The sequence below is a fragment of the Mus pahari genome, chromosome 12 (genome assembly GCF_900095145.1).
Source record: "Mus pahari chromosome 12, PAHARI_EIJ_v1.1, whole genome shotgun sequence".
Taxonomy (NCBI): domain Eukaryota; kingdom Metazoa; phylum Chordata; class Mammalia; order Rodentia; family Muridae; genus Mus; species Mus pahari.
The window spans coordinates 33,362,268-33,375,800 of NC_034601.1; positions in this window are offsets into that span (position 1 = coordinate 33,362,268).

The window sequence follows — 13,533 nt, forward strand, 5'->3', positions numbered from 1 at the left end:
ACCAGTACCATGCAGTTTTTAGTCACAATTGCTCTGTAGTACAGCTTGAGGTCAGGCATGGTGATCCCCCCAGAGGTTCTTTTATTGTTGAGAATAGTTTTTGCTATCCTAGGTTTTTTGTTATTCCAGGTGAATTTGCAAATTGTCGAAAGGGCTTATCTTTACAACTTTGATTTTATTCAATTTCTGAACATGGTTTAGCATTTCAATCATGCTGTCTCCTTTACCTTCTCACAATCACAATTTTTTTTCCAAGTAGATGCCCTTGCATATGTTTGTAGTTATTTGATGAATTCCATGTGATTATGAATACTATCATTAAATACTTCTTATGTTCTAATTGTCCATTGCTGCTTATATAATACAAATAAGTTTTGTAGCTTCAACTTCCACCCAGTAATTATGATAAATACATGTACCAATTCTCGTCACAATGTATACATTCTTCAGGATTATCCAAGGATAAAATTATGTTATCTATGAGTACCGACAGTTTTTTAATTCTTTATTCCTGACCCATCCTTCCCAACCTTTCCTTTCTGGTACCTGTTGTGTCAAGTAGAACCTTCAGTACAGGGACAGAGTGGAAGGCAGAGGGCATCTTCCTTTTACAGGTGCCTAGAGGAAATTATTTTTAATATTTTGTCATTAGTCCGAAAAGTGCTTAAGTCTAAGGAGTTTCTTTTTACTTAAGAAAAACAAACAAACAACAAAACAGGCATACAGTGTTTCCAACTATGGAACCCATTATCTGTCTCCTGACTGTTGCTATCTCTGGCATACACTGATATATCTGGCTTTAGTAGGTTCACGGGTGTACATGGATATATCTGGCTTTAGTAGGTTCACAGGTATACACTGATATATCTGGCTTTAGTAGATTCACAGGCGTACACTGATATATCTGGCTTTAGTAGGTTCACAGGCGTACACTGATGTATCTGGCTTTAGTAGGTTCACAGGCGTACGCGGATGTATCTGGCTTTAGTAGGTTCACAGGCGTACACTGATTTATCTGTCTTTATTAGGTTCACAGGTGTGCACGGATATATCTGTCTTTATTAGGTTCACGGGTGTGCACGGATATATCTGGCTTTAGTAGGTTCACCAATGTACACTGATATATCTGGCTTTAGTAGGTTCACAGGTGTACACTGATATATATGGCTTTAGTAGGTTCACAGGCGTACACGGATATATCTGGCTTTAGTAGGTTCACAGGCGTACACTGATATATCTGGCTTTAGTAGGTTCACAGTTGTACATGGATATATCTGGCTTTAGTAGGTTCACCAGCGTACACGGATGTATCTGGCTTTAGTAGGTTCACAGGCGTACACGGATGTATCTGGCTTTAGTAGGTTCTGATGATGCTTTTCTTTTTCTTTTCCCTTTTCAGATTAAATATCTCTATATTCCTGTTTCTTTGAAATGTGAATGAATGTTGGTCTTATCAAATGGTTTTCTACATTTTTTATTGTTCTTTGTTTGTTTTGTGGTGTTTGTTTTGAGGGTTTCATGGAACCCAGGCTGAATTGGAACTTGCTATATACCCAAGGACAGCCTCATACTCCTGATGCTCCTGCTTCCACTTTGCAAACGGTGAGATTATAGGCTTGTGTCACACACTGGGCCACTATGTATATTGAGATTACTTTTCTTGTTTATTCTGATAACACTGTAAGTTCTACAAATAGAGATACATTTTTTTTTTAAGGCAAAGAAGAACAAAACAAAAACCCTTGCATTCCCGGAACGAATCTATCTTATTCCTGGAACAAACTCAACTTTATCCTGATGTTTTTATGTATTTCTGGTCTCAGTTTGAGAACATTTTGTGTCTCTGTATTTTATAATGCAGACAAATTGAGTATCAAAATTGCATTCACTTTATAACTCAAATTGAGCTCTCTGTCTCTCCCTCTCCTTCCCTCCTCACCTTCCTCCTTCCATCCCATTCTCTGGAAGAGCTATTTAAATGGAAGCATGATGCTTTAACCCTTTGCAGCAGCCCTGCCTACCTGCCTGCTCACCCCACCCTCCACCTCCCCCCCCCCTTCCTCTTTGCTCAGCCCATCTTCCTCTTTGCTCCTTTGTTGCCTTGGAGGCTTTTGCTGTTCTGTTATCTCTGTCTTCAGACTAGATCCCACCCTCCTCTGTGGTAAGCACTAACATCAAGCCACCCTGACTTCAGAATTAGATTCCCTGCAGTGTAACTGCTCCTCTGTCCCTCCTCCCCACAATCTCTTCCCCACAGAGCAAAACAAAGGCTCATCTGAATGTGTACCATCCCAAATGCCTTCCCCAATGCGTGAAGGGAAACCACTGCCCTAGACAGCTCCATGGGTTTAAAGAATGGTTTGTTGTGGATCCAACAACCAAGGCTATCTGATGGGGTGGGAGGCAAGATGGTGGAAAAGAAAGTGGATTTTTTTTTTATGACAGTCAGCAAGGTGGGAGTCTTTGAGCTGATACTGTTCTCACTGATCAGGAACTAGATGCTCTTGCCCATGGTAGATGGCCTTTGGGGGTGAGTTAAAGAATTAAGGGAGATTCCTGGTAAACATAAACATGCCTTATGAGATCCAGTTTCCTGGTAAACAGAAACCAGACCTCAGGCTTCGGTTTACCCAACAGCAATCTTTGTATTTCCCCAACCAAAGTCATCCTGATTAGGACAATGTCACCAGTCCTGCCATTTTGAGGGCTAACAACCATAAGGAAAATAAATAAACACGTGTAAGGACTCATTATTCTCCAACTCAGAATTTCAAATGATTTTCTATTCCACTTGAATAAGACCGGAGCTTCTTCCTGGTATGGTGTCAGTCAGCCTGTCTTACTTTCCTGGCATAAGGTTTATTCACTGAGAGGCCCCACGACTCACAAGGGCATCTGTCTGTCTTTCTAGAGTCCAGGGATCCTGTTGAGGTTTGATCATCGGGCACTGTCGTTTGCAGGAAGAAAAGACCTGGTCCTGTGTTCTTTCCTTTGCTTTGAGCTGGAAGCACTTGATCATTGATCATTGATTAGACCATAGCACACTGACCCAGTTAATAATCAGCGTTGGCTTTGCCGATCACAGAGGCAGGCAGAGGTGATGGAGAGGCAAGTGGATCGCCTGGTAGTTTCTACTCTTTAGTCTTCCCTAACTGTCCCCCAATCCACACTGCAGTGCGTGCTCACCCCACCCGTGGTGATCTAGCCACACTAGCCTGTATTTAGTGCTTTTGTTAGCAGTTGCTCTGCGTCGAAAAGCTTTCGGTTACGCCTTCTCGGCTAGTGTCTTCTCATCTGAGCCAGGGACATACAATCACATCGAGGGTGGACGAGGCAACCCAGTAGAAGGATAGTAGGCCAAATAGTCAGGGATAGTCCCTGCTACTACTGTTAGTGTTCCTACAAGAATAGCAAGCTACTCATCCATAACATATATGAAAGTGCCTACACAGAGCCCAGAGCTGGAAGGGCGAGTGAGGGTGCCGGCAGCTTCACTTTCGGGTGCTGGCAGCTTCACATCCCGGTGCAGTCAGCTTCACTTCCAGGTGTCACTGCATCCATACTACAAAGCTATCTTCTCTTTAAGAAATTTACCACTGGGCTGGGCATGGCGGCACATGCCTTTAATCCCAGCACTCGGGAGACAGAGGCAGGAGGATTTCTGAGTTTGAGGCCAGCCTGGTCTACAGAGTGAGTTCCAGGACAGCCAGGGCTACACAGAGAAACCTTGTCTTCAAAAAAAAAAAAAAAAAATTTACCTACAGACCTTTACTTCACCTTTAGTATAGTCTAACACAATCCTTTCCCAAGGTGCCTACAGTAGCAGTTGTCACATGATCACTTCAGACACAAAAGCTCAGGGCATATTCCCTCCACAAATCTGATGTATACAGTCTAGAAGCTATACTTTTGCTTAGAAGCCTGAAGCAGCACTCTACTGACCTGAATCCTATGCACTACTCAGTATCCCTTCGTTCCCACCTTAGCTCTACCACCCACCTATCCTGTCGCCATCCTCCGTAGGACCCTGGGACCATCTCCCTCAGCTCATTTCTCTCTAGGTTCCCTCTCGGGCACTCGAGAGCTAGGTAGGGTCTTTCTCATCCATTGTTGTGGCTGGGGTGCATCACGGAGCCTCAGGCTTGGCATGCAGTTGGCAGTTCGTTGGGTGTCTGTTCAACTCATTTACTGTTATCAGAGTGACTCGCGCATCTCTTTCAAGGCAGGGAAGGAAGGCTGACACTTTCCAGTTTCCCAGCCTCTCCTATCCAAGCCACGGCCCTTCCTCTGGCTCTTTAAGACCAGTGAGGAAGGTTTTTTTTTCCTCTGTGGTTCTTGAGACCACAATGAATCATTCTGGCCTGATTTCCCCACCTCCTGTCCAGTGAAGCTTTGTGTTTATGCATCTTCCTTCAAGTGCCCAAGAGGAAAATATTAGTTACTCTTGACCTTCATCCTTTTCGGGTTCTTCCCCTTTCCATGAATCTCCTTTCTTGTAATATCATTTCCCTTCACATAACCAGTTATATTTTTGCTATTCCCCCAACAAAGTTCCTAAATTGTTTTAAGCATCTGTCTTCGACGTGAAAATGTACTTAAGAACTGCCACTTTTAAAGGGTGCCATTTTATCTAACCTACCAAGCACGCTTTAGTGCACCTTAGCATATGGATTTCATAAGGTCTTTGCTATCCTTGTGAGGGGGTCATAAAGTCAGATCTGGCACGGGACTTTATTGAGGTTGAGATATCAGAGATGCTCTTAGGCTTGGGGGCCTCAGGATCCAGGAACCCTCCACGGTCAGAGTTCATTGCCTGCCCCCCTTCCTATTTCCTTTACAGCCAACAATACGTCTGCCTGTGCAGGGATCCTTTAGATCCATGGCCTCCTCTCTGACTGCATATGAAGTAAACTGAGAACAAAACAAGAACCCAGTGATTACTGCTAAGGCAGGCTCATCATTTACAAGTCGTGTACCTTTCTGGTTTGGTATATGGTTGATCCAATATTATTATTGTTGTTGTTGTTATTATTATTATTATTATTATTATTATTTTCTCTCATATAGTACAAAGTTTCCCCTCCCCCCTCTCCTCCTAGTCTCTCCCCTTCTCCTTCCTCCCCATCCACTCCTCCTCTTCCTGTCCTTTAGAAAAGGGCAGGCCTCCTAGGGATATCAACCAAACGGGGCATATCAAGTTGCACCTCCCCTCAGATTAAATCTGGTCAAGGCAACTCAGTAGGAGGGAAAAGGGTCCCAAGAACAGAGGAAAGTGTCAGATACAGCCCCAATTCCACTGTTAGGAGTCCCACAAAACACCGAGCTACACCACTATAATATATATGCAGAGAGCCTAGGTCAGCCCCCTGCGGGCTCCCTGACGGTCTGTTCAGTCTCAGGGAGCCCCTGTGAGGCCAGGTTCGTTGATTCTGTGGGGCTGATTCTTATGAGTTTTGTACCTTTCTGATTTGGTATATGGTTGATCCATTATTATTGATTATTACTGTTGTTGTTGTTGTGGATCCTACAATTCTTCCTCCTCCTTTCCCGCAGGATTCACCTGGGTCTGCCTAATATTTGGCTGTGGGTCTCTGTATCTCTTTATATGGTTGGTTCTTAATAAGATGAGTACATAAAAGTATTTTTACACATACTTGTATGTACATCCTAAAAATGAAAAAATACTGATAATAGGTCCTGAATAAAAAGTTAAGACAGAATCCTTGAGGACACTGGTTACAGAGTCTACACAAGTTATGTAGGGAGTCTTAGGACAGAGAGGAGCACGTGAGGAGAGGACAGTGACTGAACTGGCAAGAGTGGCTTCTTGAGACTGTGAGCAGTTGCCACCACCTACACCTCCTCCTCTCTTCCCTCCTCCCCACTGCTCCTCCTCCCCCTCCTCCTTCTCATCATTATCTTTTCCTTCTTCTTAGTCCTGTGAGACAGCGTTTCATTCTGCAGCCAGGCTGGGCTCACACTTGCAGGAACCCTCCTTTCTCTGGAATCCCTGAGTGCGGTGACTACAGACAGGAGCCATCGCACCAGGCTTGGGACTGTAGACTTCTGATGAAATGCCAGATGGCCGCCCCTGATAAAGTGCACCCTTGGAGTGGCCAACACACCTCTCCTATGATCTGTGCTGAAACAACTGAAGGAAATCATAACCCACCAGCACTAGCATAAGTAGCTAATGCTCTCCCGCCAGGGTATGAGCTCCCAGGAGGAAGAGGTCTTCCTGTGGCATCTGTGCTTACATCCTCCCCATATAGAATATAACCAAACACACGGTATTGCCAGCAACAATGTTTATTGAATCAAGTTTGTTAAAAAGAAAAAGGGGCCCGTGATATGGCTGTGTTACTCTTGCTGTGATGCCTGACAGACATTGAGTTTGAACCCTAGAACTGACATGGTAGAAAGGGAGAACCAACTCCCAGCCTTTAAAATTGTCCTTTGACTCTGCATATATACCACGGCATGCCTCCCCCAAACACACACACACACACACACACACACACACATCACAAGGTTAAGAATTGAGAGCCAAATATTGGCTCTTACTTGACTTCATATTATTATCTAGTTATTTCACTGTGGAGTATCTCAGCTTGCTCAAATGTAGACTAGCCAAACAGATAGTCACAATTGAAAAAGAAAACACTTTGCATTAAATAATTCTGAGAATTCAATAAACCTATTTATAAAAGCATTCAGAACTGAACCTGACACATAGTGAGCGTTTAAACTCAGGACATTACCGTTTTTATCAGGAGGATGACTAACACACAGTAGGGACACAGTAAGGACTTGCTGAATACATGAACGAGCATCCTGGCTTTGTGATCGCTTGTTTCCCTGCTTTTGCCAGTTCTCTGTACTTTCCATACAAGAAGCATGACAGTGCAGGTTCTGGATTGAGCTTTGGGTGAGTGTCACGGAGAATGAGCAGAGACAAGAGATTCAAGAGCACCAGGCCAGCCTGAGATGTGTAAGACCCTGTCTCAGAAAACCAGACAAGCAAGAAGGGAGTGCCCTCATGGTTGGGCTGGTTTGTCTTCTGAATCTCTACTAGGCGAATTGAAGGTGAACACCGCGGGAGTTTTCAAGGCAAGATAACAAGGGAGAGGGGGCGTTTGTAGCTGAGCCACTTTGACCCCAGCGCTGCAAAGTGGGAAATCACCCATTGGGCCACCCTTTCCAGGAAATTTACCTAGTTTTCCTTCTTCCTTTCAACAACGGGGGCAGAGAATGGCTTTCAGGAAAATGTAAATGATAATCAAGAGGAAAGATATAATGACTTAGCCAGGGATGGTCCGGAATTTTAGGTTCTTCTGAAGTTATCGGGAGAATGTCACGAAAATTGTGGAGCAAGAGAATGGGTTTTGAGTGGCTTTAGACAACATTATTGGCATAGCCAAACAGAATGGACTGGTAGAAGGGCCAGAGGAAAGAGACCAGTGGAGAGGTTGGTACCAAAATCCAGAGCTCTCAGAGAGACCAGACAAGAAGGGACAGATCCCAGATGTGAAGAAATAAGGATCCATTACGTGAATGTGAATCAGGTAGTAGGGGTGGGGTGGAGGCAGAAATGGCTTTTATTTTTGGTGCTGTTACACTCTGAGTCAAAGATGACTCAGGTTTTAAGACTGGACAGCTGAATTATGGTGGCTATTATCACAGGAGAGGACAAACAGCTGGGGCGAGATGCAGAACTGGCCCTGGGTGGCGTGAGTGGGCTGTCATCAGGACGGCAAGTGGACATATGAGGCAAACTGCCATATTTTGTAAAAGGGCAATGCTGTGACTCAGAGGTGACCTCACATGCAAGGACTGGGTTCTCCTTACCGTGAAACCCTTTACAAAGCGGAAGAAGCCCGCCTGTCCCTTGAGGAGAGGGTAGGGGGCTGTGAAGGCCATCCCATGGTCAGAAGCATCCCAAAGAGTGAGATCAGGAGTATCCACAAGGTCGGGTGAGCAGTATATCACGTTCAGAATGCAGGATAAGCAGATACAGAGCTGGTTTGGATTCAGCAGCTACATAAGATTTATGTTTCAGGGTCAGATCTTCTGTGTGCAATCATTATTTCTTCTGGAGATTTGAAAATGTTAAAATGCAATGCTGGGAAAGAGAATTCTCAAGCAAGATCCATAAACGAAGGCCATTCTGGAAACATAGGGAGAGACTGCAAGTGCTCCTTTAAGTTAAGCCTGACTTCTTTCCTGAGCCTTTAAGTTGTCTTGTCTTTAGTTCCATTTGATATTTCCCATTTCCAGTGAATTACACTGTGGGTGGGGGATACGAAGAAAGAGGAAGCAAAGTCCCTGTTTTTGAGAACCTAAGTATCACCTACCTTAGAAGCCTGATATACACACCATGGCAAGGCACTATAGGCGCCATCATAAATGGCATGTGGAGGCAGGTTTCCTGAAGGACATGGAATCAGCGGAGGACTCCAAATGACTGGAGGGACCCAAGTTAGGACCGAAGGCTCAGGAGCAGAAGTATCGAGCTGGAACGGACCATAGGGTACTTTAGGGGACACTCAGTTTGGGGACACTGGGGAATATGGCAGATAACTTTTGAGCAGGCAGAGTGGCGCTTGACTGAGCAGAGCTCTATGTACATAGATGTTTGGGTTTTAGGGACTGGAAGTCAACTGGAAAAGGAGCCATGTCACATGGATAGAACTCAGATTCTGACCTCCACCAGCACTGGTATGAATTGTGAGGTCACCCGCCATTAGGTGTACCAGACTGGGCAAGTTCTATAATCTTTCTTGTCCTTTAGTGTTTGCACATGTAAGATAAGGTAATGCTTGGAATTATTGGGAGGTTTACAGTAGATAATCTATATAACGTGATTAGAATCCTACCCATCATATAATATGTGTTCTGGGAGTTTCATTTTCCTTGGCAATGGTATTGATGGGACAAAATGAGACTTATTAAAAAAGTACAGGACTTAATGTCAAGACTACCACACGGTTTCAAAATAGGACTGGATCAGGGAAACAAAAAGTGGCCAGGAGCCCAGACACTCTCTTTTCTGTTTCTCTCAGGAGACAGCCATGTGTTTCTCTTACAGATGAGCCTTCCCCGCTTCTCCATTCTCATAAGGGAAGCAGACTGCTTTCACTGCTCAAGTTTGAACATAGCAATTCCTTCTACCCGAAGAGAAGCACTGGGTGGCTCTTTGTTGTTTCAAATATTCAAGAGTAAAATCTCTCTGGTCCAGCATAAGTCAGGTGTCCACCCCTAATCTGAGTGAAGCTAGGACTGAGGACAGGATCCCTCATTTCAGAGAAAGGCTCCATGAAGAAGAGAGGAATTCGAGACAGTGGGGTCCTCCCTAGGAATTCAAACTGAGGGTATCCGGAGAACAAATCTCTTCAGTTTGAATGAGAAAAGGAGTATATTCTACACTTGCGATTTTTATAGAGATTTAATGCTAGGGATTTATATTGAGTTTCTGAAATTTGTAGCCATGCATGAAGACAACCAAAGCTAGTGTAACAGAATAACATCTTGCTACAGTATCCACAGCATCTCAGAACTGCAACCCCATGACCCTGTCTTTTTTGAGGGAAGACAGTCAACAAAAAAAAATCTGTGATCTCATGACAGGCTGGCAGGTCAGAAGCAAATATTCAAAACAAAGTCATACACTTGGCTTTTTCTACTGGGAAAAAAAATAATACTGGAGAATGTCCAATCAAGGGAGAAAATAAAAACTAGTGCCATTCACAAAACAGAGAATGGAAAACCAGTCATTTCCAGTTATTTCTTCGAAAGGATCAATAAACTTGATACATCTTTAGCAGGGGTTACCAATAAAAATGTGAGAAGATTTGGTTTCTGAAGTCAAGATTGAGAGACATTACTACCGGGCTTATAGAAATAAAAACATGTACGGAAATACTATGACTAATTATACATCAGCAAAAATATGTATGGGAATACTATGAATAGTTGTACATCAGCAAATTAGATAGCTTAGGTGAAATGGACAGATTTATAGAAATGTACCAATCGCAGAAGCTGACTGAAGAGAAAAAGAAAGTAGAACAGATCTTTAACAAGTGAAGAGATTGGGTTAGTGAAAAAAGAAATAAACAAAACACTACAAAGAAAAGCCAATGCTTAAGATAAACTGTCAGAGGAGACTACTCCTTGGGGCCATTTGTTTGTTTTCTAATAAACAATGAAGGCTGTGCTATCCTAGCACACTAGCTGCTGGTGTTACCACAGATAAGGCACTTTTATATGTTGATCTTTTTCAAGGAGAGATTTATAGCCAAGGCACAATCTGTGAGTCATTGGAAGCCTTTGAAGCACAACTCCTCATAGAAAGACGTCAGAGAGGGCCGTGCGCCCAGCTGACTCGCCACTGCAGCAGAGGAGTCTAATCTCCAGTGGCGCTCTTGGTTTCTCCCCACTCCTCTGGCTTCCTGTTCCCATCTTCGTCCTCACAGTATTGATGGACCAACCTTGTTTTCCAAAAAAGAATCCTGTTCCCATCTTCGTCCTCGCAGTATTGATGGACCAGCATTGTTTTCCAAAAATGAACTCACCAACTGAAATGAAGCCTTGTCTGGGTTCTCAGTCAGCTGTCCACACACGATTGTCTGAGGTTCCCATGTGGCTCGCTTGACTGCCGGACCCGCTGCCTGGACACGCGACCTGCAGTTCTGTTTCCTGCTCCGCACTTATTACCTTGAAAATTTTTGTAACTTTTCTTGTTCAAAACAATAATTTTATTTCATCCAGACCCCAAAATGTCCAGTAGGCAGTCTTAGGGAGTTCCTCTGTGGACCTTTGAAGAGAATTTACTTGAGCGTAGGTTTAGAGTGCTTTGTACATAGAGACTAATTACAGTTCTGGTTAATCGCCTGTGCGGTTGGCCCGGCACCTTTGCATACCAGCCTTGTGCTCCTTGCTGTGTGAGCAGAGGCATTCACTGTGTGTGCCTCACAGCTGTGCTGAGAGGCTAACCCATAGCAAAACAGCAGAGAAACAGCGAAGATCTGTGCCGCACCCGCCGATTCTGTTGCTTCCCTGTACCGGGATCAAGTTGCTTGTATCTCCCATCAGGTGTGTTTGCTTGTGGGGGATCTGACATTCTGGTTGAATTAATCCACAGTCATGTAACACTCACAGCAGAGTTCTGAGAGTCCAGTGGGTATGGAGAGGTTCCCAGCCCTACCTTTGCCCTGGCAAGCATCACACCCTGTTAGGACTGCCCCCTACCCGCAATGCCACAGACACTCAAGCTGTTTAAGTCGGGTTTCCCAAAGAGAAGGCTATGTGCCTGGACAGGATGCCCAGACCTACCACTATGTGCTACAGAAGCTCATAATGAGAAAGCGTTGCATGTCTTCTCTCAGTTCACTAATTACGTGTGTGTATGTGTGTGTGTGTGTGTGTGTGTGTGTGTGTGTGTGTGTCGGGGTGTGTGTCCCTCTGTAGTCTGTGTGTGAGTGTGCCAGTGTGTGTGTGTGTGTGTGTGTCGGGGTGTGTGTCTTTCTGTAGTCTGTGTGTGAGTGTGCCAGTGTGTGTGTGTCTCGGGGTGTGTGTCTCTCTGTAGTCTGTGTGTGAGTGTGCCAGTGTGTGTGTGTGTGTGTGTGTGTCTCGGGGTGTGTGTCTCTCTGTAGTCTGTGTGTGAGTGTGCCTGTGTGTGTGTGTGTCTCTCTCTCTGTAGTCTGTGTGTGTGTGGGTGTGTGTCTCTCTGTAGTCTGTGTGTGTGTGTGTGTGTGTGTGTGTGTGTGNTGTGTGTGTGTGTGTCTCTCTCTCTGTAGTCTGTGTGTGTGTGGGTGTGTGTCTCTCTGTAGTCTGTGTGTGTGTGTGTGTGTGTGTGTGTGTGTCGGGGTGTGTGTCTCTCTGTAGTCTGTGTGTGAGTGTGCTAGTGTGTGTGTGTGTGTGTGTGTGTGTGTGTGTGTGTGATCATCACAGCACATGTGTGAAAGCCAGAGGAAGCCTTAAGGGAGTCTGCTCTCTCCTTCCACTGTGTGGGTCCTGGGAATTAAACTCAGAGCATTAGGCCTGAGATCAAGTACCTTTGCACACCCAGCCATCCATCTTGCTAGCCTATAGATGAGTGTGATGGTTTGTTGGAGGAAGTGTGTCACTGTGGGGGTGGGCTTCGAGACCCTCCTCCTAGCAGCCTGAGGACAGTCTGCTCCTGGCTTCCTTTGGATAAAGATGTAGAACTCTCAGCTCCTCCTGCACCATGCCTGCCTGGATGCTACCATGCTTCCCGACGTGATGATAATGGACTGAATCTCTGAACCTGTAAGCCAGCCCCAGTGTTGTCCTTTGTAAGTGTTGCCTTGATCATGGTCTCTTCACAGCAATGGAAACCCTAAGACAATGAGTTTTGAAAACTTCCCTCATAAGTGGCTAATATTTGTTTTTAGTTTGAGAAAAAGTGGGCCCTGCAGCTCAGGGGCCAGCAGTTCACAGCATCTGTTTGGAATGTCAAACATGACTATGTTCTCATTGTATTTATTGCTAGGATTAGTCTATGATAAGAGAAACTAGTTTCCCATTTACGGTAATGATCTACCATTTGTGATGGGACACAGGATAACACGGAGGTACATTTCGCACATTTCACGATGCTTTAAAACAAGATGACATTAGTGAAGAAACACAGGCCATATCCCAAAGATCATGCAAAGCCTAAACAGAGAAGCAGCTTATGCTATAATCTTTTTATCGCAGAAGCATGCTATGATTTAGCCATACTTGGAAGAAAAGTCGCAAGCATAAGGGAAAACTAAGGAAGAAGTATGGCTAAGCAGTGTCTCCCAGGATAGTCACTGTTCGCTGAGTCACAACCACAGGAACTTGAGCTCAATGAAGCCTAAGCTAACTGAGGTCACTCCCAGGAAATCCACTAGCTGCTGGGTGGTTACAAGAGGGTTATAAGAGAAGAGTGGCTTGAGATTTTAAAAGGGAAGGAAATTGCAAGCCTGCTTGCGGAAGATGATGTGGATTCTTCCCATGTGACAATGTCCTGCAAGGCTAGAGCAGGCAGAGAATGAGGCTCGTGGGTGAAATGTCCAAATGGACATTGTGTTGACCATCCTGCGGCTTCCATTGCCACAGCTCAGAAGAACTGGGCCCTCTACTGTATTCTGCATGACCTCATCCAAATGATGTAACCATACCCTATGGCTTACATCATTCTCCCTGCCTTTGTTAGAGTGAACCAAAAGTCAACTTTCTTTAAAGCTCATTTACGGGGGTATTTTTAAAAGCTAAGTTTAAAAAGTGAAACATCTAGGAGGGGAAGTGATGAGGGTGACCCTAGTATCCATCCTTCTGTACCCTGCTCTATGCCTGGACCTCTGTGCACCAAGTTGTTTTGTTTTTTGTTTGTTTGTTTGTTTGTTTTTCCTCCTCTAGCTCCTGCTGGGGTAACTCAGTGTTATGAGTAGGAAGAGGAGAGAAGAGTGAGGTAGATCAGCCTGTGTGGCTGCCCTCTTGCCTGTGCCTGTGCCTGTGCCTGTGCCCGTGCCCGTGCCCGTG